This window comes from Mauremys mutica, chromosome 3 (genome assembly GCF_020497125.1).
Source record: "Mauremys mutica isolate MM-2020 ecotype Southern chromosome 3, ASM2049712v1, whole genome shotgun sequence".
Lineage (NCBI taxonomy): Eukaryota > Metazoa > Chordata > Testudines > Geoemydidae > Mauremys > Mauremys mutica.
This window is the reverse complement of record NC_059074.1, coordinates 83,743,187-83,770,968: the sequence shown is the minus strand read 5'-3', so window position 1 is coordinate 83,770,968 and position 27,782 is coordinate 83,743,187. Positions and strand designations below refer to the sequence as shown.

The following is a 27,782-nucleotide window of genomic DNA, read 5'->3' as shown; positions in this document are numbered from 1 at the left end:
AATGGTGGCCGAAGCATGAAGGGGCATATGAATGTTTAGCATAGCTTGCACGTAAATACCTTGAAAAACTGGCTACAAAAATGCCATGCAAATGCCTGCTTTCACTTTCGGGTGACATTGTAAATAAGAAGAGGGCAGCATTATTCCTGTAAATGTAAACAAACTTGTTTCTCATAGCGATTGGCTGAACAAGAAGTAGGACTGAGTGGACTCGTAGGCTCTGAAGTTTTACATTGTTTTGTTTCTGAGTGCAGTTATGTAACAAAAAATCTACATTTGTAAGCTCAACGTTTATTATAAAGAGATTGCACTACAGTACTTGTATGAGGTGAATTGAAAAAAATTCTTATCATTTTTACAGTGCAAATATTTGTAATAAAAATAATCACTTTGATTTCAGCTACAACACAGAATACAATATATGTGAAAATGTAGAAAAACATCCGAAATATTTAATAAATTTCAATTGGTATTCTCTTGTTTAACAGTGCAATTAAAACTGCGATTAATCATGATTAATTTTTTTGAGTTAATCGTGTGAGTTAACTGTGATTAATGGATAGCCCTACATAAAACACCAAACAACCTACCTTTAAAACGTTTTCTTAAAAACAGACTAGACAATTTTTTTGTTCTAGTTGTGTGCTGTGTGTGGAGTCTTCTATTTCTGTAACCCAAACTGTCTTCTGACTGTGTCTCCATCATATTAGACTTAACATGTCCCAAAAGGAACTCCATATTTTTCCTCCAGAGTCGACACACGACTTCCATTCTGCACCACTGTTGACCATAGGCGCCGACTTATATGGGGCTCTGGGGCTTTAGCCCCATGAATAAATCCCAAGCAGGGGCTCTGCCCCACCAATGTTTTTTCTCCCCTGCTTGGAGCGCCCCCCCGCCGCTGCCGCCGCCGCCAGGGCTGCCCAGAGCCCTTTAAATCCCAGCCGCGGCCGGGAATCAGAGGGCTCTGGGCTGCCTGCTGCAGCGGGAAGCCCAGAGCCCTCTGATTCCCGGCTGCGGCTGGGATTTAAAAGGCTCTGGGCTCCCCGCGGTTGCAGGCAGCCCAGAGCCCTTTAAATCCCAGCAGCGGCTGAGATTTAAAAGGCTCTGGGCTCCCCGCGGTTGCAGGCAGCCCAGAGCCCTCTGATTCCCGGCCGCGGCTGGGATTTAAAAGGCTCTGGGCTGCCCGCCGCAGCAGGCAGCCCAGAGCCCTCTGATTCCCGGCCGCGGCTGGGATTTAAAAGGCTCTGGGCTGCCCGCCGCAGCAGGCAGCCCAGAGCCCTCTGATTCCCGGCGGCGGCTGGGATTTAAAAGGCTCTGCGCTCCCCGCGGTTGCAGGCAGCCCAGAGCCCTTTAAATCCCAGCAGCGGCCGGGAATCAGAGGGCTCTGGGCGGCCGGCTGCAGCGGGAAGCCCAGAGCCCTCTGAGTCCCGGCCGCGGCTGGGATTTTAAAAGGCTCTGGGCTGCCCGCCGCGGCGGGGAGCCCAGAGCCCTCTGATTCCCAGCCGCGGCTCGGATTTAAAAGGCTCTGGGCTCCCCGCGGTTGCAGGCAGCCCAGAGCCCTTTAAATCCCAGCCGCGGCTCGGATTTAAAAGGCTCTGGGCTCCCCGCGGTTGCAGGCAGCCCAGAGCCCTTTAAATCCCAGCCGTGGCTGAGATTTAAAGGGCTCTGGGCTCCCCGCGGTTGCAGGCAGCCCAGAGCCCTCTGATTCCCGGCCGCGGCTGGGATTTAAAAGGCTCTGCGCTCCCCGCGGTTGCAGGCAGCCCAGAGCCCTTTAAATCCCAGCCGCGGCCGGGAATCAGTGGGCTCTGGGCTGCCTGCTGCAGCGGGAAGCCCAGAGCCCTCTGATTCCCGGCCGCGGCTGGGATTTAAAAGGCTCGGGGCGGCCCGCCGCAGCAGCCAGCCCAGAGCCCTCTGATTCCCAGCCGCGGCTCGGATTTAAAAGGCTCTGGGCTCCCCGCGGTTGCAGGCAGCCCAGAGCCCTTTAAATCCCAGCCGCGGCCGGGAATCAGAGGGCTCTGGGCTGCCTGCTGCGGCGGGGAGCCCAGAGCCCTCTGATTCCCGGCCGCGGCTGGGATTTTAAAAGCTCTGTGCTCCCCGCGGGTGCAGGCAGCCCAGAGCCCTTTAAATCCCAGCCGCGGCTGAGATTTAAAGGGCTCTGGGCTCCCCGCGGTTGCAGGCAGCCCAGAGCCCTCTGATTCCCGGCCGCGGCTGGGATTTAAAAGGCTCTGGGCTGCCCGCCGCAGCAGACAGCCCAGAGCCCTCTGATTCCCGGCTGCGGCTGGGATTTTAAAGGCTCTGGGCTCCCCGCGTTTGCAGGCAGCCCAGAGCCCTTTAAATCCCAGCCGCGGCTGAGATTTAAAGGGCTCTGGGCTCCCCGCCACAGCAGGCAGCGCAGAGCCCTCTGATTCCCCGCCGCGGCTGGGATTTAAAAGGGTCTCAGCTCCCCCCGGTTGCAGGCAGCCCAGAGCCCTTTAAATCCCTGCCGCGGCTGAGATTTAAAGGGTTCTGGGCTCCCCGCCGCAGCGGGCAGCCCAGAGCCCTCTGATTCCCGGCCCCGGCTGGGATTTAAAAGGCTCTGGGCTCCCTGCGGTTGCAGGCAGCCCAGAGTCCTCTGACTCCCAGCCGGGGCTGGGATTTAAAGGGCTCTGGGATCCCCGCGGCTGCCAGCAGCCCAGAGCCCTTTGAATCCCAGCCTCTGTCCGCTGATTGCCCCCTCCCCAGACCCCTGCCCCAACTGCCCCCCAGAACCTCCACCCCCTATCTAAGCCCCACTGGTCCTTGTTCCCCAATTACCCCCTCCTGAGACCCCACCCAACTTCCCCCCCCAGGACCGCACCCCCTACCTGTCCCCTGATAAACCTCTTAGACTCCCATGCCTATCCAATTGCTGCCTGTCCCCTGACTGCCCCTTCGAACCTCTGCCCCATCCAACTCCCCCTGCTCCTTGTCCCTTGACTGCCCCCCGGAACTCCCTACCTCTTCTCCAACCCCCAAACCGCTTACTGTGCCACTCAGAGCAGCGTATCTGGCTCCATGCAGCTCCAGACAGTTGCTGCCATGCTCCCCCATGGAGCCCACAGCCCTCTCCCACCCCCAGCACCTGCCTTCCAGATTTGAACACCTCAAAATTCAGGAGTGCTCAAGCTCGGTTTGGGCAGCTTTTACTTCATTTCTCCCAAATCAGTTTCCCCTGCAAGGTGCCAACTGAAGGTGTTGGAGAACAGAGAGATCAGGTGGCCTCCTAATGCCTGGAAAAGAGACAAAGGCCGGAGGAGGGAGTGTCAGTGCCTGTGCGGACTTCTGGGAAGTGCACGGTGTGGAAGGGGATGCTGTGATGCTTTGGAACATCTCCATACAAAGCCAGTCAGGACTCTGGGGGAGCCTCCTCTCTCGGAGCATACTGTCTCCAGGGCAAGAAGCTTACACCTTCCTGGGTCTGACCTCGGAGCATTCAGCATGCCCTTCCACGTCATGCACTTTCCAAAGTGAGTCTGCCCAGGCTGGTCCTGGGGCAACCAGAGGTCGCTGCACCCCAACTCTGCAGTCAGATGTGACTCTCAGCCAGACAGTAAAACAGAAGGTTTATTAGATGACGGGAACACAGTTTAAACAGAGCTTGTTGGTACAGAAAACAGAACCCCTCTGTCAGGTCCATCTTGGGGGGTGGGGAGCCCAGAACCAAGTTCTGGGTCTCTCCCAATTTCCCCAGCCAGCTCCAAACTGACACTCCCTCCTCTGGCCTCTGTGTCTCTTCTGGACAAGGAGGCCACCTGATCTCTTTGTCCCCAACACCTTCAGTTGGCATCTTGCAGGGGAAACTGAGGCACCCACACAGTATTCAGAGAAAATATTAAGAACATTCCCACTTCATCACAACAGATGCAACAAAATATAATACTGTATATTGAAGTAGGCAAGTGCTGCTTCTGACTTTCCACTTTTAATTGACCCTTGTAATCTTGTGGCGCTGACGCGTTGTAGCTTCATTTTATATCGGCTTACAGGGCGGGAGCGGGGGGGCACCACCATTTTGGGCCCCACCAAAAATTATACAGACCTGCCGCCTATGCTGTTGACAGCTCCATCATCCTCCCTATTACTCAGGCCTTTAAGCTGGGGGCCATTTTTAAATTTTCTCTCTCCTTTGCTACACCCATCCAGATTGTGTCCAAAGCCTGTTGCTGCTACTTCCACAACATTTCTAAGATATGATTTTTTTTTTCCTGTCTCCATAGCTAAAATTTTCATTCAGGCATCCTCATCTCCTGTCTTGATCACTGTAACCACTCTCCCAACTAGCCTCTCTGACAAACACATTATGCCCCTCCATTCTATAGAAAATGAGTCTCTAAGATAGTCTTCCTTGCCATTTGTTCTTCACTTGTCACCCACTCTGCTTTTGAATCTCTCCACTGCATGAAATTCAAAGTTTTTGTTGTCATCAAAACCCTGCATAACTCTACTCCATCCTACTTACTGGTTCTTGTCTCTGCTCACCTGTGACCCTCATCTCCTCTACTCCACCAATAATGCCAGCTTTATCATGTTGTCTGTTTCTCACAGCTACCTCAATGCTTCCTTCCCTGCCATCCCATGGAACACCCTTCCATATCTTGTCTCCCAGGCCTCTACCCTTTTGCCATTTAAATCCCTCCTGACTACCCACTTTTACTGTGACACCTATAAAATAAACTGACTGATAATGGTGAGAGATGTGCAACTGGAAGTAGTTTTATAATTCTAACTCTCCAAAAATAGTTGTATTGGCAAGATGTGGCCAATAACCCCAGTTTGTTTCCCTTTCTCTTACCCTTTGTCTGTCTGTCTGTCTTTTAAATTGTAAACGGTTCGGGGCAGGGACTGTGCCTTTCTTTGTTCATATATATTCTGGACATTGCCAGAAATAAATTAATTATAACAGTAATAAGTTATAGCGAAAGGTATTCTTTGAGACTACTGATGTACACAGTCTTTGGTATGTTGAGTCTTATGAGTGCTTTCAGCTACCCCAGAACGTGACTACTAGCCAAGTTATGAACACTTGAAAGTGGCTAATTGCAATTAGTTAGTATAAATTTTAGCTGTTCAGAATTGGTAAAAAATGTTTAGGCCTTTAAGAAGTGTATCTTTCCACTATGAAAAATAGTTCCTGTTCTCTTATTCTTTGACTAGGGCGGGGGGAAAAAACTACAGTTTGCCATAGGACCAAGCAGATTTGGAATTCTAGTTTAAAATCATTAGAGGAACCTTTAGTATTCAAGATTAGAGGGTTTCATTTGTTCTTTTTGGTGAGCAGGTCCCATCTTTGTACAGCTGTTAGTTAATATGCTGCTATAATGTCATCAGGCCCAAAGAGCCTGTCAGAACATGACTTTAGAAAATGTCGCTGTACCTTAATGTAAAATAGTTGCTATTGCAGAGGTGAAGAAACAAAACTGGAGTTTGCTACAAACCACTGAAGTTTGAAATAAACCTCTGTTGATGTAGGGCAAAATTTTTAAAGATCCTAAGTGACTTAAAGTAAGTCCCATTTTCAAAAGTTACTTAGTGTTAGGCATTAATAACCCTAAGTATCTCTTGATAGCACTTCTATGCATACTTGCAGTACTTTTTTTTAGAGGAGTGAATTTCAGTTGAAGGAACCTCATTGAGAATACCCTCCCAACAACTCTGCCTCTCTTATATCAAGGGAGTTCCAGCTCAAGTACCTCTACTTATTTCAGCATCAGCCAAGGAAAGATGCGACTTCTCAGTTAGACAGGTCCCAAATCATTTAGAGCTTTATAGGTCAAAACTCACCCCTTAAATTTCCCCATAAACCAGTAAGAAGCCAATGCAATAAAGGTGGTATTCCTGGAATTGGTTTGATTGGACAGGGGGCTGACGAGTTTAAAGCACAATCATACTATGAGTGCTAGGGACATCAGTCATACTGTTCTTTACTATCCATACAACAATTCACAATTGAAATGTTACTTCCTTAGTACTATGATGTTCTATTACTAGTTTTCCACTGATCCGTAGTCTCTCAAGATATACAGGACCTGAATTTCTAATTTAAAGAGCAAGCAGAACTTTCCTCCTCCTTTTAGTAGTGGAAAGGGGAGATAAGAACACGATTTTGTTGTCATCTTAAAGTCACAAACCAGTTTTTAACTGCTTTGCAGTTCATGTTCCAGTAGTACAATATAAATACTTTAATAAACAGTCAACTTCTAAAAATAAATATTTGCCAATTTGTATTATGTGCATAAATATGCACAATATTGCAATATTTGATCATAAATATTCCTTTAAACACACATTCTACCAAACTCTTGCTTTTTATTTTGAGCTAGTAATGAACAGTACTAAGACTGTATGGCAGATTAACCTTTTGTCCTTTTTGGAGGCTTTTAATTTGTCAAATTCTAGAACTTCCTCAGTTTGGCAGATCACACAGAGTGGGGGAGGCTGTTTCCCCTTCATACTTGCTTTTGCCTCTGTCAAACCACAATATCACAGTTCAGGCAATGCACTTTTGTTTTCAGTAGGTGTATTATCTTATCTGAGGTATGGGGAGGTTATTTTTGCGGCAAACAACCCTCTTAATGCCTTAATGGTTGCCTAACTAACTACTGTCCTGTTCCTTTCTATACGAGTTCTGTGGACAAGCATTTTCAACAGTAAAATGGTATAGTTATAACTACCAGAAGATCTTGGATTACTATATAATGGTCTAGACAACTGTTAGTTTTGAATTACAACTAAAGATATGTGGAACAAGAATAGTATGGATTATTTTTATGTGAATGTCTGTCTGGATTCTGCATATGAAATTTGCTTAACTGTTCATAACTTTTTAAAAAGTTTGAAGCAAAAGGACAAATTCTAAATCTTGCTTGTATTCAGCTTGTTGTTGATCCAATATTAGTAGATGTATGAAGTTCAAATACCTATAGTTAGAATAGATAGGTTAATGTGGGAGTTTGTGGCATATGAAATAATTTTGATGAAAAACAGCAGACAGGAAGCCTAATATATTAAGATCGGTGTGAAGATTTTGAAAGTGAGTCTTTATGGTTGAATCAGGTTCATAGATCTTTCTTGTTGCCTCTGTGCTGCAATATGTCTGACCACTGCCTTAATGAGATAAGTCTGTTCAAGACAGTGGCTGCGTTGTGATGCTCTCTGACTTGAGAGGTAAGCAGAAAATTGAGTCCATGGTGTTGACTGGCAGCATGGGTAGGACCAGAAACGATCCGTAAAAGTCCTATGAAGGCAAGCGAGGAGTTGTCTTTCTCTTTGTCTATATCCTCATCTGAAATGTGGGGATATGGGCTCTTTCACAAACACCCCTCTCTTCTTCACTAGGATTTAGTTGGACCTTCAGCCCCTCTGCCTTCCAACATAGAGACTAGCTGCCCTCTTCCCTCCACATGCAGACTATTTGGAGGTTTTCCCTTTCAGTCACACTTAGGTTCTCTACTCTTTTTTCTGCCTTCCCCTAGAAGAGCTAGCTAGAAGTCTTTTTTCACCCTCCTTCCTCCATAAAGGGCCTAACCTGCTACACTCATCCACATTCTTGCAAGGGTGTGCAGCTCCACCTTATCTACTCCCATCCCCATCCCCACACAGGAACTTGTAGGGAGTTTCCACACCTTCTTTGAGTGTTTGCATATGTCCATTCCACTGTAGGGGTGTGGTTGCCTCATGCATAGTAATCAGAACATTTTCCCTCAGTGGTACCCTTTGGGGTGGTTTGAACTCCTCTGTCACCTCATGCCACTGTGTGCAGCAATAAGAGAGTGGTGCCGCACCCAACCTCCCTCTGTTCCTTTCTCACTGCCAGTGACAGTTGTCAGAGCAATCTTAGAGTGAGGGAAGCACTTTTATGATAATTAGTCTCTTTGTGTATATACCCTCTAATTGTTAGGAATTAGTTAAGTTAGTCTTTAGCTAGTTTATATGGATAGCTTTAGTTTTAGGTTTTTTGGACGAAGTTTCTGAGTACCAGGCTTGTTGCCAGAGTGATGCCACACTCACCAGGGTTTAAGTCCTGCCACACTTGCATTAATCCCATGCCGGTCAGTGACCCATACTCAGCCTGCTTAAAGTACTTGCAAGAATTCCATAGCAATAACAAGTGTCACATCTGCAAGGGATTTAAGGCTCACTCAAAGAAGGACAGAACAGTGAAGTATCTGCTCATGAAAGCAGCACTTCGGTCCCTCTCAGAATCACCACACACACAGTTCTCAGAGTACCATAGCCATGGTGTGAAGCGCACCAGAGATGTCTGTGGCTCCTCAGTCCTGTACCAAAGAAAAGACCCAGACTTTTCTCAGATTTAGTACTGTACTCAGTCATCAGTCCCTAAGCCTAGTAAGGGCAGAAACTCTAAGAAACATGTTGGGAAGAGTCTTTCAGTGGAGCAATCTTCAGCTAAATAGAAGTGATTGCTACCTCTGGAGCATGTGCCAGGTCTGTCGAGAGCATCCCCTGAAAGCTCTCTGAGACAGAGTCATCAGCCTCTGCTGATGCTGACCACCCCAGAAGCATATGCAGCTGGGAGAGAATTACATAGTACTCGGTACTGGTATCTCTGGCAGTACAAGAAAGTTCAAAGTTGGTACAGATGCCTGCGGGTCTTACCTCACCGTGTCAAGAATTCATGGTACCATTACCTACCAAGCCTCTGTAAAGGCCGGTACCGTCTAAGGGCAAGCCTCCGATGATTTCTCTGGTACTGACTAGCTCTGCATCCCTCCTTCCCCCAATGTCAGATGGTTCAGACTCTTCATCTTCCAGTTCAGTGGTACATTTTGTCTGTGTCCCATTCAAGGCAGGGGACATACCCTCCCTCAGAGACCTGGGAACCGTGGGCAGTGCAGCTGTCTTAACACTGGCCTGCTCCTCCTTCCAAGTAGCAATAGCCCATTTAAGGTTGGGTCCCAGCTGTGTATCAGTTGCCATTCTGGACACCATGGAGAGTTTCTCCCTCCTGCTAAGTCTTCCCTACAGCTGTCTCATTCTGGGTCATCGAGACCTCTCTGAGGGTATCATCACTGAGAATGTTATTCTCTAGTACTGAGTACCAACATTGGTACTGAGGACCCAGCACCAATTCAGGCAGCTTCCCAATTGCAAATCATGGAGTAGCTACCATCTCAGAATCCTGTGGCATCCTCTTTCTTGTCACCAGACAAAGCAGTTGAGGCAGTAAGCAATTCAACACCACTAGAAGACCACCGAGCTAATCAAGACCGTTTGAGAAGGGTGGCCTCTGTTCTTGATATTCAGGCAGAGGAAGTGTGTGAAAGCTCCCACAAGTTGGTGGACATCCTGATATTGGTGGCCCCTACCAGGGTAGCTCTGCCAGTTAACAAAGCCATTATGGCATGAGGCAAGGCACTCTGGCAGAGGCCGCCCTTACCTCCTGCAGCAAAGTGAGCTGAAAAGAGGTACTACATCTAAGGGATATTAATATTTTATCCCCTCCCTTGGATTCCTTGGTGGTAGCAGCTGCTAATGAATGGGAGAGACAAAGTCACTAAATATAGACTCCAAAAGGCAAAGAAGTGAAGAAGCTGTACTTGTTCGAGCCGAAGTTTTATTCTACAGGGAGACTGCAGCTCAGGATTGCAAACCAACACATACTCCTGAACCACTAGGATTTCATCCTCTGGGAGATCATTATAAAATTTAAAGACAAGCTGCCAAAGGGTTGTAAGTAGGAGTTTGCAGTAATTATGGATGAGCGCAAGCTGGTTGCCAGAATGGTTCTCCGGGCAATATAGATGGTGCAGATGCAGTGGCTCGAACTATGGCATCAGCTATTACCATGAGAAGATGTTTGTGGTTACAGTGGTCTGGGCTCCCCAAAGAAGTCCAGCAGATCATCCAGGACCCCCCTTTTGAATGTCCCTCTTTGTTTTTGAATAAAATGGATGATAGGCTCCAAAATCTAAAAGATACGAGGACAATACTAAAATCTTTCAAAATCTATACTCCAGTGACAAAGAGGAAACAGTTCCATTCGCAGTAGCCTTACAGGCACCAGAGTTTTGCAGTCTCAGGACCTGCCAAGGAGAAAGGACAGGGATTATTGGACATTTGCAAAGCAGCGACTTGGTTATCAGTTCATACTTTTATGTCTCATTATGCCATTGCCCACCAGTCCAGTGTGAATGCCAGTTCTGGATAGGTTGTCCTTCAGTCACTGTTCAGGTAGACTCTGAGACCATCTCCCTATTGTCTGTTTGTGAGTGGAATGGACATGTGAAGCACTGAAGAAGAAAAGATTGGTTACTTTCCTTTCTGTAACTGTTCTTACACGTATCCATTCCATGACCTGCCCTCCTTCCCCTCTTTGTCGAAGTCTCTCCTGTATGAAGGAACTGAAAGCTTTCTAGGGTGGAGCCACCCTCTTCTACCAACATGCAGTGATGTGAGGAAACAGAGGGCACTCAAGCCACCCCAATAGGTGCCAGAGATGGAAAAAGTTCTCTGATAACTGTACACGAGGCAAGCACACACCTACAGTGGAATGGACATGGCAATACAGAAGAATGACAGTTGGAAAAAATGGTTACTTACCTTTCTGTTTCTCACACTCATATTGTGGATTCTCCAAGACCTCCACTCCACCCACCTTGAAGGGTTGTTGGGGACTACCCATCCTCCTTTGTGTCTCTCTCCACAAACTTACGTGGAAATCTTGCTGGGGGCATCTGAACTCCTAGATAATGTCCCCTTGCTCCTCTCCTCTCACTGTTGGGACACTTTCTGGGGATCAGTTCTTTCTATTATGAGGTTTTCCCCAAGTGCATGAACAAAGTTGCTGTGGGCAGAAGTAGCTGTTTGGGCTCTCCCAGCCATGGAACAACTTGTTTGGTTGGAGTGTTTGGGAGGAGAGTGGTAAGGATCAAGTTTCTAGCTAGAACAGAAGGGGGCCATGGAACAGCTGAGTTATCAAAGGCATTAAATGCTCTCTAAGCACTCTAGTCCTTTGTTAACATTAGTAGCAGGAAGGACCCTCTAGAGGAACAATGGGTCTGTTAAACTCCTAGAATTAAGGCCAAAAGGGACCCTCATGATCATCTAGTCCAGGGGTTGCCAACATGAGCCTGAGAAGGAGCCAGAATTTACCAATGTACATTGCCAGAGAGCCACAGTAATACGTCAGCAGCCCCCCATCAGCTCCCCCACCCTGCCTCCTGCCCACCAGCAGCCTCGCTGATCAGTGCCTCCTCCTCCCTCCCCACACCTCCCGATCAGCTGTTTCATGGCATGCAGGAGGCTCTGGGGAGTGGGGGAAGGGAGAATGAGTGAAGGCACAGCAAGAGAGGGGGTGGGAGGGGTGGAGTGGGGGCAGGGTCTGTGGCAGAGCCAGGGTTTGAGCAGTGAGCACCCCCTAGCACATTGGAAAGTTGGTGCCTGTAGCTCCAGCCCTGGAGTCGGTGCCTATGCAAGGAGCCACATATTAACTTGTGAAGAGCCGCTTGTGGCTCCCGAGCCACAGGTTGACCACCCCTGATCTAGTCTGATCTCCTGCACATTGGAGGCCACTGAACCTCACCCACTCTTTCCTATAATAGACCCAGAAGCTATGGCTGAGTTACTGAAATCCTCAAATCATAACATAAAGGCTAAAGTTACAGCAAGTCCACCATTTACTCTCATTTAAACCTGCAAGTGACCCATGCTGCAGAGGAAGATGGAAAAACCCTCTGGGTCTCCTGGGGCAGAAGGCCCCAGACACCCTGAAACAAGTGTTCTTTTTCCTGCACCACACTACAGGCACATACAGCTACCCCACTCCCGATAGTGGTCGCATAACATCTCCCCCTGAGATCACTCTGTATGGAAGATATGATGGTGGGAACAAGCAACACTTCATACAAGTGCCAGAGTTGTTGCCAAAGGTGGGTAGGGGAATAGGGGCAGGGCACAAGTTTGTTTCACTGTCTCAGGAGATGGAAGCCTGAACGCTTTGACCTGCTCCTTTGTGGTCAGTGTTAACTTCTGGCCACCTTGTCAGGGCAGCTCTTTGAAATGGTGTAGACAGTAATAGGGAACAGGAATATTGTCTCAAAATGCTTTCAGGGTATAAGATTGGTGGGATTCTTTCTCTTACCCCTGAAGGAGGGATAGAATCTGGGAAGAAATTTGGAGGGACTATCCAGTTTCCATCTGTGCTTCCAAACCTTTCCTGAGGGCATGTCTATGGACTGCACTGAGAGGAAAGAGAAATGCCAGAGAATATCCTCTGCCTGGCCTTCTGTGGCAGGTGAGATCAGACCCTGGATAGATGGTTCCCAGGGGCAGTTGAAAAGGGAGCAAGAAGAGCTGTGTCTTGTCTCTCACCCTTGCTGCTCCCCATCGTCTGCAGTAGCTGAGGGACTGTTGGTGGGGGCAGCTGGGCTGTTTGTTGCTGCCTTTCCTGGTGGTAGCTCTGTTCCCTGCTATGGTACACCTCTACCCCGATATAATGCTGTCCTTGGGAGCCAAAACATCTTACTGTGTTATAGGTGAAACCGCTTTATATCAAACTTGCTTTGATCCGCTGGAGCGCGCAGCCCTGCCCCCTCGGAGTGCTGCTTTACTGCGTTATATCCTAATTCGTGTTATATCAGGTCGCGTTATATTGGGGTAGAGGTGTATCTGAAAGCCCTATGGAAGAATCAGTGTTCCTGAGAGTCCTTAAATCTCCTGCTCTCCCCCCTCCTCCAAAAATAAAGTCTGTTATAGCTCAAGTGGCATCAGTGAAGACAATTTTATGCTTTTAAGACACACATGAGTTTAAATATCTTGCTGTATCTCTATGAATAATTATATTTTACATTTATTTGTCTAGGCTTGCATTTGTTACCTGTAGGTCATTTGTTGTGCTTTTATCCAGAGCAAAAGAGAACATGCACAGTTATCAACAATATAATACATACAGCAATCGTGAAAACAAATTTGTGTTTTTTTTAATGTCCATCATATTTAAAATAAGAAGCTAAAATTCTTATCACAAGTCTACCTCAAGTTTCCTTTTGCACTCAACAACATAAGTCTGTGACTTCATAGGTACTTTCACTATTGCTGCTCCTGTAGGATGCATTCTGTATGGTTCAGATTACAGATTGCTGTGGTTCAGTTTGTTTTAGTAAAACAATGTGGCAGTGACTGTAGTGATTAGGGCCATTCCAGATGTGCATTAGTCTTTTGTGAGTTTAATCAGCCCTTGTATCTTCCATTACCAAAAGTATAAAATACTAATTACGTATTGTAAAATCTACTGCTATTGGCTCTTTGATACCCCTGAATAAATGTCAAAATGCTCATTAATTGTATGTGATGTACCTTTTTCCATCTTAATTGGAATTGAGTATTGAGGTTGTAGTTCTAATCTGAAACACTTCCCACCCACAACATACAATTATCTCCAAAATACTTCTTTTTAAATAAACCCTTCTTTAACCCTCAAATGCATAGCAGTTAGTTCTTCCCTTTAAAAATGTGGTCATTGTTTTGACCCTGTAGATTCAGACTGTGGGAAAATCTTTGTGAATGTTTACTTTAAGCTCCCCCCTCCCCCCATTAAAAATTTAGCTGTCTGTTGAACTCCTTGAATACACATTTTTACAAACCATCTTCATATATATTGATGCAGATTAAAAATATAATAGACTGCATTTCATTTCATCAGTATGGAGGAAGGATGTGGAAGATTACTTCTGGGTTTCTAAAACTCTTTCAGAAAGTAGTGAGCCACAGTTCCAAGTTGCTTCTTCCAGCCTCTCAGTTTCTTTGGCTGTAAATCTTTGTCCTGATGAAAGCAGGCAAACAGCTTTGACGCCAGGCTGGAATGGAGCAGTAAGTGCCAATGTGGAATCTTGACTCTGGATTATATTTAGCTGAGCATTTTGCTGCAGCTGTGTTATTAGCTAACAAATTTTAAATAGGGCTTTGCACTTTGTTTACTATTGCTGTGGAGGACTGGCAGAACTCATACAAATTCCTTAGTCCTATATTGAAGTCTTCAACTCGAGGAATTTTAAAAGGTTGGAGTTTAGGATGTTTGATATGAATATACAAAATTGGGCGATGGGGTTAAAAGCAATTCTTGACAAAGATTGTTTCACGTTTGGATCTTTAGATTCTTAGGTTAGTCCTTCCTTCCCTTTCACCACTCAATTTACAGTTTCTGGTCCAATATGATTGCAAAAACACTATTTTTAAACTGTATTTCAGTGAAACCAATATCTTTCTTGCGTTAATCCCATCAAATGGAGTTCACTCTACAAGTCCTCTCCCTCCAAAGTGCTCTATTTAATGCCATATTCTCTCTCACTTTGCATGCTAACTTGCCTTCCTTTATGACATCCTGCCTCTTCTTCCTGGATTGTCTCTATCTTTTTCCTTCAATTTTGATCTGATGGACTTTCTTACCTACATAGTTGTCAGTAGTGTGTCTTATGCAACCAAATCAACTGAGCCTACATTACCTCACCTTTTCACTTATAGGTGTTACATTGAGCATGTCTGACATACACATTCCTCACATGAACATTTTTGCTTACACCACTCATCCATCTCAATATTTTCCTTTCTGTGGAACAGATAATTTGCTCATGTTTTCTTCTTTGTTGCCTAACGCTCTGTGTCGTACATCAAAACTGGAGTGACCACCATTTTATAGACTCCCTTTTAATCTTACTGGTATATTCCTGTCACATACTACACCACTTACCTCTCTCCATTTGAGCCAGGCATTTATTATCCTAGCTCTCATTTTGTCCAACATTTTCCTGGATTCTGGAACCCATATACCTGAAACTTTACAGCATTTGTATTGTCGGCCATCTAGTATCAAGAATAATTCTTCAATGTTCACACTTATTGAAATTATACACCATATACTGTTTTTCCTCTGCTTATTTTGAACGCTTTCTAACATGTCTCTCCATTTATCACAGGGGTTTTCAAACTGGAGGCTGTGACCCCTGAGGGAGTCATGAGGTTATTACGTGCGGAGTCACAAGCTGTCAGCCTCCACTCCTTAGCCCCACATTTCCTCCAGCAAAATATAAAAAATGCCTTTTCAATTTATAAGGGGGGGGGTCACACTCAGAGGCTTGCTGTGTGAAAGGGTCACCAGTACAAAAGTTTGAGAACCACTGATTTATCAAGATCCTTTTCTAGACTCACTTTCTCCTCGCTGTATAGAATGATACCATCTGCAAACAATTCTGTATGTTCCTTGTGGGTATCCAGGATCATAGTAAACAAGAAAGAGCTCAATGCTGATCCCTGATGCACTCCCACCTTTACCAATAGTTTGTATTTCACCACTAGAAGTTCTGACTATTGACATTGCACCTACATACATGACTTGAACAAGCCACACATAATACTCTGGTACCATTTTCCCCTCATACCGCACCAGATGTCTTCCCTTGACACTCTTTTCAAAGGCCTGTTCCAGATGCATGAACACCAGTGGCATTGAAACAATTTTTATAGTGTGGGTGCTGAAAGCCATTGAACAAAACTGGAAACCACTTTTAGCCAGAGGGTGTTGCCACACCTTCCAGTTCCAGCACCCTGATGAACACCATATAAATGTTTTATCTAAATGTTTCCAATCGCTGCCTCAGTGCAAAGACAGCATCCATTGTGGACCTTCCTGGCAAGAAGCCATATTGATTTGCACTAATATCTTCTTAATTTCTTAGTCTTATTGAAGACCCTCTGTATTTCATTGTACAATTCATCAGCTTCATACATCTATACTTTGTATGGTTGCCAGCATCACGTTTTCCTTTCTATATTGACATCAAGGTAGTTTTCCTCCATGCATTTGGTATATTTCCCCATCTTATGGTTAAAGTGAAAGGGGATGTCAGCAGATGGATGCCCTTTATTCCAAGCTTTTTCCATGCCTCGATAGGGATTCTTTCTTGGCCTATGCCCTTATTATTTTTCATTGCTTTTATAGCATTTGCCATTTCATCTGGTGTGATTAGGCTCCACTGCACCAAAATTAATCATTTTAAAGTTGAATTACTCTCTTGGGTTTTCTTCATTTAAAAGCTGTTCAAAACACCTTTTTCCATAGATCCTTTGTGCAACTATCATCAGTCAACACCCACCAGTTTCATCTTTGAATCTCACCTCCTTTATGTCTTTGGTACTTCTGTCACGTGCGTTCACCAGTCTGCACACAACCACCCCATAAAAACTTGCATGAATAAGAATATAATTTATTTATACTTGATTCGTAATAGGCATAAAATTACCGTATTGTTCCGAGTATAGGCCGCTCCTGATTATAAGCCGCACCCTTAAAGTTTGGTGCTATTTTAAAAAAAATTAAATTTTTAACTTTTTTTAACTTAAAGAAAATCTCAGCCGCAGCCGGGACTCAGAAGGCTCTGGGCTGTCTGCCGCGGCGGGGAGCCCAGAGCCCTTTAAATCCCAGCCGCGGCCGGGACTCAGAGGGCTCTGGGCTGTCTGCCGCGGCGGGGAGCCCAGAGCCCTTTAAATCCCAGCCGCGGCGGGGAATCAGAGGGCTCCGGGCTGCCCGCCGCGGCGGGGAGCCCAGAGCCCTTTAAATCCCAGCCGCGGCGGGGAATCAGAGGGCTCTGGGCTGTCTGCCGCGGCGGGGAGCCCAGAGCTCTTTAAATCCCAGCCGCGGCGGGGAATCAGAGGGCTCCGGGCTGCCCGCCGCGGCGGGGAGCCCAGAGCCCTTTAAATCCCAGCCGCGGCCGGGACTCAGAGGGCTCTGGGCTGTCTGCCGCGGCGGGGAGCCCAGAGCCCTTTAAATCCCAGCCGCGGCGGGGGATCAGAGGACTCCGGGCTGCCCGCCGCGGCGGGGAGCCCAGAGCCCTTTAAATCCCAGCCGCGGCCGGGACTCAGAGGGCTCTGGGCTGTCTGCCGCGGCGGGGAGCCCAGAGCCCTTTAAATCCCAGCCGCGGCCGGGACTCAGAGGGCTCTAGGCTGCCCGCTGCGGCGGGGAGCCCAGAGCTCTTTAAATCCCAGCCGCGGCGGGGAATCAGAGGGCTCCGGGCGGCCCGCCGCGGCGGGGAGCCCAGAGCTCTTTAAATCCCAGCCGCGGCGGGGAATCAGAGGGCTCTGGGCTTCCCGCCGCGGCGGGCAGCCCAGAGCGCTCTGATTCCCCGCCGCGGCTGGGATTTAAAGTATTTTTATTGGGTTTTTTTTGACAAGATCCCGCTTATAGGCCGCACCCCTAGTTTAAAGACTTAAATTAGGGGAAAAAAGTGCGGCCTATACTCGGGACAATACGGTATATGGCTAATTAAAGCATAGCACTACAGTAAAATAGAATCAGGAAGAAAATTTCCCCTCCTCTTTCACCTCCCCAATGGAATTGGCATTGCCCAACTAGCCAGACACTTTGGTTTTTGCCTCCTTTAATACGCCCAGCATATGCCACTGCTAAAAACACTAGATTATAATGTTTAGCACTTATGGATGCTTTATATGCTCAAAGGACTCTACAAATACTTAAATAATCCTAGTACCATCCCCTAAAATAAAGTGAATATTGTCCCATTTTACATATGGGGAAATTGAAACAGCGATGAAGCAACTTTCTGAAGGCTACACAATGAAACATTTATGGAGCTGGGATTAAAACTCAGGACTTTACAACTCTTTGTTCCATGTTCATCCATCCAGATCACACTGCTTCCCAAGATTATATCACTGGTTTGTTCCAATATGGCAATTTTTCTTACAAAGACATGTCCATTCTAAAATAATGTGGTCTAAAACCAGTAGTAATGGATGACTGCTTATCCTGACTGATTTCTTCTTTTATATCTTAACCATGTTTCATCTCAAATACCTTTCAACCAGGAAAATCATTAGATTTGTTTGCTTTCTAATCATGTAAAATTGAGTCCTATTTTTATTCCACTATCTGTAAAGACTTTTCAGTTGACTGTAATCACTTTTAACACATAGTTAAAATATCTTCAACAATGATTATAGGCAGTGATCATTTAATAATGCAGTTTCAGTTAAGCATATATTTTTTCAGTGGAATGTTGCTACATTAAATATCTTTAAACTATTCACATACTATCACTGGCTTCTCTATGGTAGTCTTTATTTTGGGACACACTGGCTTAAGAGTAGCCAGTAATTAAATTTTCTATCATTGCAGCATTAACTGCAAAGTCAGCTTTGGACTGATGATCCTTTATTAACTGCTGTTAATTCTTATACAAGTTTTATGGGTGATTGGAGATGCATTTTTGGAGAGGAGAATTGTTGGAAGATATCTGGTTCTTCATTTGTGAATGATCGACATCTTGCAACTTGAGGATGTTATATAATTCCAACCTTATAAAGATGTGTCAAATTGTTTGTAAATAATTCAGCTGTTTGACTTTATTATAACCTCCTCTTACAATGGAATGAAACTGAATACTCTATTTAAATCAGTGCAGTGAAAACACCTGATGTAATTTTTTAAATGAAACATTTCGACTTTTCATTTCAAAACATTTTTATTTTGAATTTTAGCTTATTTAATTTTGTTTAAAGGGTGAAAACCTTCTGAAAATGAAACAATGTTTTGGTTCGGGTTGAGCAGATAATTTATTTGACCTAAAACTAATAAGCTGTTATGGGATAAGAGGGAAGGTCCTCTCATGGATTAATAACTGGTTAAAAGATAGGAAACAAAGGGTAGGAATAAATGGTCAGTTTTCAGAAAGGAGAGAGGTAAATAGTGGTGTCCCCCAGGGTTTGTACTGGGACCAGTACTATTCCACATATTCATAAATGATCTGGAAAAAGGGGTTAACAGGGAGGTGGCAAAATTTGCAGATGATACAAAACTACTCAAGATAGTTAAGTCCCAGGCAGATTGCAAAGAGCTACAAAGGGATCTCACAAAACTAGGTGACTGGGCAACAAAATGGCAGATGAAATTCAATGTTGATAAATGCAAAATAATGCACATTGGAAAACATAATCCCAACAATACATTAAAAAATGATGGGGTCTAAATTGGCTGTTACCACTCAAGAAAAAGATCTTGGAGTCATAGTGAGTAGTTCTCTGAAAACATCCACTCAATGTGCAGCGGCAGTCAAAAAAGCTAACAGAATGTTGGGAATTGTCAAGAAAGGGAAAGATGACAAGACAGATCACCTCTATATAAATCCATGATACGCCCACATCTTGACTACTGTGTGCAGATGTGATAGCCCCATCTCAAAAAAGTCGTATTGGACTTGGGAAAGGTTCAGAGAAGGGCAACAAAAATTATTAGGGGTTGAAATTAATAGGCAGCAAGTTTAAAACAAATTAAAGGAAGTATTTCTTCACACAGAGCACAGTCAACCTGTGAAACTCCTTGCCAAAGGATGTTGTGAAGCCCAAGACTATAACAGGGTTAAAAAAAGAACTAGATACATTCATGGAGGATAGGTCAATCAGTGGCTATTAGCCAAAATGGGCAGAGATGGTGTCCCTAGCCTTGGTTTTGCCAGTATCTGGGAATGGGCGATGGGGGATGGATCACTTGATGATTACCTGCCCTGTTCATTCCCTCTAAAGCACCTGGCCACTGTTGGAAGACAGGATACTGGACTAGATGGACCTTGGGTCTGACCCAGTATGGCTGTTCTTATGTTTTTCCCTCAGCAGTATCCATAGGAGACCGGCTCTGGCACCCCCTGGAGTGGCGCGCATATGCTGTGGCATATAGGGCGCTGCTGGCCCCCTCCACCCTCAGTTTCTTCTTGCTGCGAGTGATGGTGCATGGAACTGTTGCTGCTGCAGCTAGTGCTGTTGCTTCTTGTTCTTTCGAACCCATTTATCTCTTGTATATTATTGTATATTGTTTCTCTCTGGTTTTAGTTTCCCTATTTGTTAGAGATTGAGTAGGTCCCAAACGGGACTTCGCCTCAGGACGGGGCATGCCCCGGTCCCCAGGCTTTAAGTCCTGTGATCACTGTAAAAGGCCCATGCCCATTAGCGACCCACATAACAGTTGTTTATGGTGCTTGGACGAAGGTCACATTAGTGATACTTGCAAAATCTGCATGTCCTTCAAGCCCAGGACGAAGAAGGAGCGTGACATTCACTTTAAAGCATTCCTTATGGAGTTTCTCCTTACCCCAGTGCTGGAGCAGCGCTCCAATTTGGCGCTGAGCACCATGACCTCGGTGTGCAGCATATGGCCAGTACCGTCTGCGAGCCGGCACTGGTCCCTTTCCGTGGCTCCAGCAAAGAAGCCCAGGAAGATGGGGCAAGGAAGGTCTCCAGCTTTCCGCAAGGGAAAGGACAGGTCAGGGGTGGACCAAGGCCCTGTCTTGGGCACCTCTTCACCCCCTTTGGGAGCTCGGGCCCCAGCTCCGCTCTAGAGGGGCTCGACCCGCAGTAAGCAAATGGACAAGCGCCCGTTTTGAGGGTACGCCCGAGGGTGACCTACCGGACTGTTCCCTGGATCTTTCTTCCCCTCTCTTTGCCAACCACCTTTCTTCCGACCTCCCTGCATGGACATCTATAACATCAGACTGGTGGGTCCTCAATATGGTGGTGCAGGGTTACACCCTTCAGTTACTTTGTACCACCACTTCGTCCCCGCCCGCCCCCCCCCATCCCTCTTCGAGGACCCTTCTCACAAGAGTCTTCTCGTGCAGGAGGTAGAGGGTCTACTGCAGTTCAGAGTGGTGGAAGTAGTTCCTGTGGAGTACAGGAACAAGGAGTTCTGTTCACAATACTTTTTTAATCCCCAAGGCCAAGGGCAGTCTGCGGCCCATACTAGATCTGCGGGGATTGAATTTAGTGAAACTGAAGTTCCGCATGGTCTCCCTGGGGGACCCTACCAGCAGGGCTGCCGACAGGGGAGGCAAAAAGTGCAGGGACATTAAAGCGCTGTCGTGGCAGCGATTTAAGGATGGTCCTTTGCTGCAGCAGCGCTGGGCCATCAATCGGAGGGGGCGCAGCAACGTTATAGCGCTGCTGCGGCAAAGGACCCTGCAGCGCTTTAAGGTCCCTGCCCCTTTTGCCCCCCCAAAGGGAGCAGCTGCCCTGGGGCTGGCGATTTAAGATTTAAGAGCCCAGGGGCTCTGGACGCCACTACCGCAGCAGCGGCGTCCAGAGCCCCAGGCCCTTTCAGTAGCCAAGAGAACCCTGGGCGGCACGGACCAGGCGACCTGGAAAGGCTGGCTGGGGGATGCTGACCCCCTAACCCCAACCCTTCCACTGGAGGCCCTGCCCCTTCTGGGAGCCAGAGCTGCCCCCGCCCCGTACCAGTAAGTGTCCTGAGTTACTTTCACACCTTTGTACTAGTAATAATGTTCTTATTAGATTACACATTTGAATTTATATTCTTGCAAAGAGTCGTTAACAGATAGCCTTGCAGCATTTGAGACTCTGTGAATGCGTATGTAATCCCAGATAATTATACCTGTCTATATATAGATACCTTAAGATATTTCAGCATGGCCCTCTTAACCCGTGGTCTGTTAACATGCGGTTGTGACGGCTTGACTCCCGACATACGCATGTAAACTGGTCTGTACTGTACCAAGTGCAGGTGGTGGCTTACGTCAGACGTTGCAGTATCCAGATCTACCCGTACCTCAACGACTGGCTCGTCCAGGGCAATTCCAGGTCCAAGGGGACATCGCAGTGCTGCTGGCCACATGCCGTCACCTTGGTCTGTTGGTGAACAACACAAAATCCACGTTAGTTCCGGTACAGCAGATAGAGTTCATCGGAGCGGTGCTTGACTCAACCTCCGCCAGAGTGTTCCTGCCGCTGGAGAGGTTCAGGGCATTAGCGGACCTTATCCTGACCACGGCCAGGGTTTGCCTGCGTCTCCTAGGTCATATAGCGGTGTGCTCATATGCTGTGTGCTATGCCAGGCTCTGGATATGATCCCTGCAGCAGTGGCTGGTGACTGTCTACTTCCAGTCCAGGCAACACCTGGAAAAGGTTGTCACCATTCCCACAACGATACTCACCTCACTCTGATGGTGATCTGGCCCAGGGGATGTCCTGGAAGGAGTCCCCTTCAACAGCACTCCCCCCTCAGTCGAGTTGGTCTCGGATTCCTCGGATCTCAGTTGGGGGCGCACCTTGGCAATCTCCAGACGCAGGGTATGTGGTCCTGGAAAGAGATGACGTTACACATAAACATCAAATTGCTCAGGGCAGTCCGCAGGGCATCTGTGTTTCTTTCCTCACCTGTCAGGCAGAGTGGTCAGAGTCTTGACGGACAACACAGCCTCAGTGTTCTATATCAACAGACAGGGTAGCTCAATCTTCGGCCCTATGCCAAAAGGCACTCTGTCTTTGGGGCTTCTGCATTGACCACGGAATCCATCTAGAAGCGTGTCACCTCCTGGGGGTCAGAACGTGTTAGCGGATCACCTAAGCAGGGACTTCTCTCACCACGAGTGGGCGCTCCACCCAGAGGTAGCCGGCATGATCTTCCAGAGGTGGGGATCTCTCCAAGTGGATCTGTTTGCCACCGCTTCTGCTCCAGATGGGGTCTGGGCACGGGCTCCCTCTCCAGTGCCTTCCTCCTGTCCTGGGCGGGAAGCCTGATGTATGTGTTTCCCTGATCCCACGCATCAGCAGTGTCCTGGCGAAAATCAAGAGAGATAAGTCCCAAGTTATCATGTTTGCCCCAGCATGGCTGTGCCAACCACTGACTATTATCATAATTTATATGACAGTCTCCAGGGACCAACTGAGAAAGTGGCCCCATTGTGCTAGGAACTGTACAAACTTAGTCCTGTCCCAAAGAATTTACCTCTAAATAGACAAGACAGACAAATGGTAGGGAAAAGGGCTATAACCTATGAGCATCGTTAACACCGATAGTCTGCAAATGCTAGGTTAGTATCACAGTATTTTTCAGCTTTGAGTGAAGTTAAGCAAGGAGGGGTTTATCTAAAGAAAGGGAGAGAGGGTCTTTAAAAAGGATGGGGGATAGGGCAGGGCAGGAGGCTACCATGGAGGACAGCTGGGAGGAGGCTGAGGTCAGCTGTACATAATTTGTGGAGAAATCATACTTTGTGCACAACATCCATCCTATAGACTAACAGACGTTTTGCAGCATGAGCTTTCGTGAGTGAATACATGCATCCGAAGAAGTGGGTATTCACCCACGAAAGCTCATGCTGCAAAACGTCTGTTAGTCTATAAGGTGCCACAGGATTCTTTGCTGCTTCTACAGAACCAGACTAACACGGCTACCCCTCTGATACTTAACATCCATCCTATCACTTTCCCATTAATTCCTAAATCTAAAAGAAATTCCAAGCTTTTCCTACATTCTGGTCTCTTCAGCTGTCCACTTCACTGAATGACCTTTGTGTCCTGAGTTATGTGGAAACCTGAGTTAAAAAGGGTTCCTATCAAGTACTGGATCTAACAGCTCACAACCAGACTTGTTATGGGATGGATATGGGTAAGTTTAAGGAGAAATATGTAGCAGATCTTAAATAGGTTTTTTTTTTTTAACTTAGTTGGTGGGGATCCCTTAATCAATCTGACCCAACCCAATAAGAATAAGTACTACCAGATTCCATTACATAAATGTAGTTCAGAAATTAGTGGTTTATCTAAAATAACCTGTAGTGCAACTCAGTAGGGCAAGTCACCAGTTTTCTTTTTGTCTGGTTGTGTTGGTCAGTGCTAACAATGGAGATATTAACAGAAGGATTGCATAGGAGAAAAAAAATCCTTTAGGTCTACTAATCTGTAATTCTTAAGCGTGTTCAAAAACTCCTTGAGCTTTGGAATATTCTTTCTAACTCTTTCCCTACCCACTTCTTACACAATAGCAAAAGTACTTTAGTAAACAACCTTCAAATTAGGGTAAATACCTAAGATGATATGGTCTGCATCTCCCTGAACAGCAGCAAGCCATGGAGGTTAGCAGGCTGTATTGTACACAAATTGTATTCTATCCCAGAGTAAAATATACAGTATAATTATAACCAGGGGTGAAAGTAAAATACAGCTCTTACCGGTATGGATCCCACTCTGTGCGCCCCCACCCTGTCATAGGGGCAGGCCCTCAGACGGAAGGGGCAGGGCCAGGGGTGGAAGTAAGTTACATTTCTTACCTGTACAGTCCAAACACAAGCAACCCACCTCTCCCACATACTTCCTGGATCCCTCCCATTGCATGACTTAGATATAGAAAATAAAGCTACTATTACTACTACCAGTACTGTCTGTAATAAAACTTTACTATTGGAATAAGCCTGAAAAACTGAAAATTCACTGTCACATTTTTCTCCTTGTCCTCTCTCCTCCTCCTCCAGCCAGGCTGCCCGATGTGGCTAGGCTTCACGTTCCCCTGACCCCCGCACTCAGCAGGGGCAGCAGGGGTTCCCCTCTAGCTTGTAGCAGGGAGCAGGGGGACTGGCTGAGGGAGAAGCCTCCCCAGGTAGTCTGCTGCCTGCATAGGAACAGTTTAAACTCAGCTGTTCACTCCCTGGTCTGAACTGCGGGATTCTGGGCTATTTCTGGCATCCTTGTTAATTTCACTTCAGGGTTGTTGGGGGGGAGGGGGCAGTGGGATGATGAGACCAAGGCAGGGGCAGAATACAATAGCCGTTTGAGCTTAAATCCAGAGGTAATAAAAGCCAGTGGAAGGGGAAAACTCACTCACATCCATTTCTCTCCTCCCTCCTCCTCCAGCCAGGCTGCCAACAGGGCTAGGCTCAGTGCTTCCCCCAACCCCCGCACTCAGCAGGGGCTGCAGCGGCTCCCCTCTAGCTTGTAGCAGGGGGACTGGCTGAGGGAGAAGCTTCCCCAGGTAGCCTGCTGCCTGCATAAGAACAGTTTAAACCAGGGGTAGGCAACCTATGGCACACGTGCCGAAGGAGGTACACGAGCTGATTTTCACTGGCACTCTCACTGCCCGAGTCCTGGCCACCGGTCCGGGGGGCTCTGCATTTTAATTTAATTTTAAATGAAGCTTTTTAAACATTTAAAAAACCTTATTTACTTTACATACAACAATAGTTTAATTATATATTATAGACTTATAGAAAGAGGCCTTCTAAAAACATTAAAATGTATTACTGGCAGGCAAAACCTTAAATCAGAGTGAATAAATGAAGACTCGGCACAGCACTTCTGAAAGGTTGCCAACCCCTGGTTTAAACTTAGCTGGGAGTTGAGGGGCGGGGTGCAGGAGGGCTCTGGGCCAGAGCCTGAAGCCGCTTACCTAGAGCAGCTCCGGGGTGGCAGTGGTGCACACCAGGGCCAGGGCAGGATCCCAGCCCCAGCAAGCAGGTGGAACCATGTCCCTGCAGCCCTTGGGAGAGGGGGATGCAGAGCTCTGTGCGCTGCTTGCTGCTCCTCCAGGTACCTCCCTCTGAAGCTCCCATTGGCCGCGGTTCCCTGTTCCCAGCCAGTGGGAGCTGCAAGGGGGGCGGTGCCTGGAACCAGGGCAACACATGGAGCCCTCTGCTTTTGTCCTCCCTCCTCGGCCGCAGGGATGTGATGCCAGCCGCTTGAGGGAGCGACGCGGGGCACGAGTGGGGCAATCCACCGTAGTTTGCCCACTTCTGGCCTGGAGGTGGGCCGGGGGGGCGTGGGCCGCGTATTGGGCCGCAGGAAATAGCCCCGCAGGCCGCGTGTTTGAGACCCCTGCTATAGATGGCGTTATCAGGAGGTTCACAGTGATGTCACACACTCTAGCATAAGTCTTCCTCAAACCATTGAAGCAGTTGTGTGTGTGAAGAGAGAAAATGTAATGAGATTGATAGGAGAATTATACCCTATACTGGGGGGAGAAGGGGAACTGATACAGCTCTTTCCTTTAAAATCACTTGATAACCATACTAGTATTCCATTTGGGTTGCAAATTGAATTTAGCTGATATTTTGATAGTTGACAGAGGTAACATAAAACAAATTTGCCTTTGTAGCAGCTCCTATTAAATGTTTGGAAAGCACTATATAAATTCTAAGTATTTATTATTGCATTCTGGCTCTGATGTTGCAGCAAGCTGTTCATGAGCATGTTCTCATTTTAATAAGACTTTCATAACAAAAATATTTATGTTTTTATTGGTGTAAAACTCTGTTTACAGGAAACAATGCATTTTAAACAGTATAAATGTGGAAAACTGAGTATTTAAGAATTTAATGGTCTCTCTAAAGCAGGGGTCGGCAACCGGTGGCTCGTGGCTCGCCAGGGTAAGCACCCTGGCGGGCCGGCCCGGAAACTTTGGAGGGCACTAGACAGTCTGGAATATGGGTGGTTAGACTCAAGGCTGCATAATGCACTGTAGATGCTGGAGAACCCCAGGTTGTTACCAAGCCTTCAACTGGTAAATGCTGGACCCCACCTTAGCCTTGCTGTGCGCCGCTGCCACCCTGGAGCCACTCTAGATAAGTGGCACTGGGCCGGACCCCGCATCCGCACCCCCTGCCCTGAGCCCCCTCCCGCACTCCGCACCCTCTGCTGCACCCAAATCCCTGCCCTGAGCCCCCCCCACATGCCACACCCCTCCTGCACGCCAACCCCCTGCCCTGAGCCCCCTAACTCCCTGCCTTGAGCCTCCTGCCGCATCCTTCCTGCACTGCAACCCCCTGCCCTGAGCCCCCTGCCGCATTCCGCACCAATTCTGCACCCGAGCCCCCACCTCCATACCGCATCCCCTCCCACACCCTGCGCTCCCTCCCGCAACACCAACCTCCTGCCCCAGCCCTACATTCATGGCCCTGCATGCAATTTCCTCATCCAGATGTGGCCCTCGGGCCAAAAAGTTTGCCCACCCCTGATTTATCAGGTTTGCTCCACTGGCACACCAGGGCACTCTCCTTCCTGTTCTGTCCCACCCAAATACGATTTGGATTATAATTTTCAATTGTTTAGGCTAAAGTATTATACATGCCCACTTCCCCCAGACACAGTCTGTAGACCCAGGCAGTTCTTAATATAAAACACACCTGTGCAATTATATCTTAATTACAGTTCAACATAAGAATGAATGCAGATCAATACAGTTAAGAATAGGTCCTTCTGAGAACTGATTTTTACTGGAAAATGAAGAACTCGTGCAAGTAAGGGAAGAAGAAAGAATAAGACTGAAATTACTATTAGAATGCAGGGACAAAGTAGCATTTTTCTCATAGATCATAGAATACATAGTTTGGACTCAATATACAATTACAAGCTTTCTTTCACCTCTAGGTTATCTCCAGTTCAAATCAGAGCCAATTCTATAACCCCCTTTCTCTCCTAAAAAGATGTTTTGGTTCCTTTTTAAAATTAAATCTGATCATTGGTAAAAATGTTTTTTCACTGATTCTTTATTCTGTCTGAGGTTTTAGAGGTGCTACAAATCAGCCCACATTGGATAACTCTGAAAATATTGATTTTTGTTTTGTTTTGCTTTGCTTTGCTTTGCTTTTTGGTTATAGAAACCAGAGATCATTTTGTCTGTTGCAATATCTGTCGCAATTTGTATTTTGTGTGTGACATTAGCACATTTGAATTTGAGTGGGTATATGCAGTGCTGTCCTTTCCCTATGTGTTTGGAATAGGGTGACCAGATGTCCCGATTTTATAGGGACAGTCCCGATATTTGGGGCTTTTTTTTATATAGGCACCTATTACCCCCCACTCCCTGTCCCGATTTTCACACTTGCTATCTGGTCACCCTAGTTTGGAACATAGTATTTTTAAGATGCTGTATAATATGCAACAGCGTGGATGACCTACCAATAGTAAGTGGTCTCCTCTCCCTATAGCAGCAAGTCAAGCTGAACTGTTTTAATAATGTT

The 27,782-nt window shown here is 46.7% G+C and overlaps 1 protein-coding gene and 1 long non-coding RNA gene across 2 annotated transcripts in view; one reads left to right on the top strand and one right to left on the bottom strand.

Moving 5' to 3' along the window:
- Positions 1 to 27,782, top strand: part of SESN1 (sestrin 1) — a 114,255-nt gene that overhangs the window by 44,893 nt on the left and 41,580 nt on the right. The window lies entirely within an intron of this gene.
- On the bottom strand, positions 9,806 to 22,599 carry LOC123366060. The gene is made up of 4 exons (XR_006577900.1): positions 22,210 to 22,599; positions 21,987 to 22,132; positions 21,569 to 21,681; positions 9,806 to 10,064 (listed from the first exon to the last, which is right to left on the bottom strand). It is a non-coding gene; the product is annotated as an uncharacterized LOC123366060 (long non-coding RNA).